This window comes from Garra rufa, chromosome 24, assembly GCF_049309525.1.
Source record: "Garra rufa chromosome 24, GarRuf1.0, whole genome shotgun sequence".
Taxonomy (NCBI): Eukaryota; Metazoa; Chordata; class Actinopteri; order Cypriniformes; family Cyprinidae; genus Garra; species Garra rufa.
Window position 1 is genome coordinate 26538814 of NC_133384.1, and position 3100 is coordinate 26541913.

A 3100-nucleotide genomic window follows, 5' to 3' on the forward strand; every position below is an offset into this window, starting at 1 on the left:
TCCCCCCTGCACGCACACACATACACACACACGCGCGCACACACACACACACACTCCCTCTTGCATGTCCTCCATCTTTAATGCAAGCTCGATTTACGCAGTGAGCGCGCACCCCACGGAAAGATTCAGAGTCAATTGTTACAAAACTCGTACAAACTCACCTCAACCGCTAAAAGGGGTCCTCCGGGACACGCGTCAGTGATAATTGGCGCGAATAATTGCCCAAATAGTTTATGTTTTTATATTGTAAATTAGACCTGAAGCAGAACCGCGCCTTTCGTGAGAGAAGCAATCCTAAACTGCCATCTGGCGGCTTTTACCGCAACGAAATGGCGCGATGGGAGACTGATCCGAGGTCGCCTCCTGGTGGACAAAGGTTATTTTTACACAAAGCACAAATAAAAGCCTTGTTTGGGAGAGAAAAAGAGATAAAGTTTACCGTAGATGGGTCGTTTTTCGCAAAGGTTGCCTTTTGAGTCCCTCATGATCATATGTGATTCTGTAGGGTTTTTTCGAAGCACATCAACCAAAATACAGTAAGTATGTTTATTTTTTCGTCGTTTTTTTTTTTTTTTTTATTAAAATCATTTTGGCATGTACCTAGACTTTTCTTTTTGGTTTTAATTAACCACAAATAAGTAAATAAACAAACAAACAAATAAATGAGGTTGTATTTTTTCCCTCAATATTTTTTTTGATTATATTATAGGCATAGTATTAAAATGGTGAATTTTCTCTTTCAATACAATTAAATGTATTGCATTGCATTTTAGATTTTTTTTTAAATATGGGAACATTTTATAGAATGTTTACATACCAAAAATACAAATTATACTGATTTTTATATACAAATAAAAATAAAAATTATTAAAACTACAAAAATATATTAATATGGGAACATTAGATGGGAACATAGAATGTTTACATACAAAAAAAATTATACAATTATTATATACAAATAAAAATACAAATTATAATTGTATTAAAACTACAAAAATATATTTATATGGGAACATTTCATAGGATGTTTGCTTACAAAAAATACAAATGACCAATTATTATATACAAATAAAAATACAAATGATTAAAATTACAGAAAATATATTAATATGGGGACATTTCATAGAATGTTTGCATATCAAAAATACAAATTATAGGCTGCTGATTATTACGTACAAATAAAAATACAAATAATTAATACAAATTATAATTGTATTAAATCTACAAAAATATATTTATATGGGAACATTTCATAGGATGTTTGCATACAAAAAATACAAATGACCAATTATTATATACAAATAAAAATACAAATGATTAAAATTACAGAAAATATGTGACCCTGGACCACAAAACCAGTCTTAAGTCGCTGGGGTATGTTCGTAGCAATAGCCAAAAATACATTGTATGGGTCAAAATTATTGATTTTTCTTTTATGCCAAAAATCATTAGGAAATTAAGTAAAGATCATGTTCCATGAAGATTTTTTTGTAAAATTCCTACTATAAATATATCAAAATGTAATTTTTGATTAGTAATATGCATTGTTAAGAACTTAATTTGGAGAAGTTTAAAGGTGATTTTCTCAGTATTTAGATTTTTTTGCACCCTCAGATTCCAGATTTTCAAATAGATGTATCTCGAACAAATATTGTCCTATCCTTACAAATCATATTCAATATCAATGTTTGCATATCAAAAATAAAATTATAGCCTACTGATTATTACGTACCTTATTACGTAAATAAAAATACAAATTATTAATACAAATTATAATTGTATTAAAACTACAAAAATTTATATATTAATATAGGAACATTTCATGGAATGTTTACATACCAAAATCACAAATTATACTGATTATAATATATAAATAAAAATACAAATTATAATTGTATTAAAACTACAAAGATATATTAACATGGGAACATTTGATAGATTTTTTACATACAAAAAAGACAAATTATACAGATTATTATATACAAATAAAAATAAAAATGTGGTATACAAATGATTAAAACTACAAAAAAATATATTAATATGAGAACATTTCATAGAATGTTTGCATACCAAAACAAATTATTACCAATTATTATATACAAATAAAAATACAAATTATTAATACAAATTATAATTGTTTTAAATAAAACAATATATTAAATTACAAATGTATAAAATTGCAATATTAGCAATATTAAATATTTTCTGTACATGCGTTATGTACAAAATATCTGATTGGTCATCATGACTAAAAAAGGGTGTGTTTTTCTTATTGACGGGACAGAAGAACATGCATGCGTTCTATTTATGTCAAATACTTTGATTGAATATTGAAAATATTAAATAAACAACTCCATATTAACTAAGGATAAATAAGCCCTAAGACTCCAGACAGAGGTACTTTATCTGGCTTACAGGCCATTATTGTGTCTGCAGAGCCACTAAACCCATACTAAACATAGATAAGCCTAGAATAGAATATTACGAAATAGCTTATAGAAATGTTTTCTTCCTGGTTAACTTTTCCTGGGTAATACAATCTCTCACTATTACACCTGTGTTCACTTTGCCAGACAATACTGAGATGGTGGATAGGTTGCAAAAAGATATGAAAAAGATCTTAGCACATTTACAAAAGTTCAGAAATACTTTTTGGCCCTAATCAGTATCCGTAGTCTATCTCAACCAACCGAATTATCTCACAGATGAAACGGAAGCACAGAATCTTCTAACACAATCCAGACCATCCACTCTCACACACAATGAGTCACACGCAGCTCAGTGAAGATCCTGATTGGCTACATTCTTGTGAGATATAGCGCTACCAGTGCTTTACAAAGACTTCAACATCATTTAATACATTTTAGATATATTACGCACCAGCATAATTTACATGGGTCTAAAAATTAGCCTTTTGCGATGAGGTCATGAACAGAAAAATAAAAAAAAAAGCTCAACAATTCGTTGTCTCATCGCGCCCCCTATCAACAGCGCTCATTGAACTGCAGCCAAACGCACGTAGAATACACAGCCGTTGAGTTATTGAAAGGGCCGCAGTGGAGAGTGGGCGGGCTAGTCAATAAAGCGGTTCTGGGCGGGA

General features: G+C 30.1%; 1 protein-coding gene across 2 annotated transcripts in view; it reads right to left on the reverse strand.

Moving 5' to 3' along the window:
* stag1b (STAG1 cohesin complex component b) overlaps window positions 1-289 on the reverse strand; it is a 31070-nt gene extending 30781 nt beyond the window's left edge. For both annotated transcript variants that reach the window (XM_073830383.1, XM_073830382.1), the window contains exon 1: window positions 162-289. The gene's annotated coding sequence lies outside the window, so the exon portion shown is untranslated. The remainder of the gene's footprint in view (window positions 1-161) is intronic.
* Window positions 290-3100: the final 2811 nt, after the last annotated feature.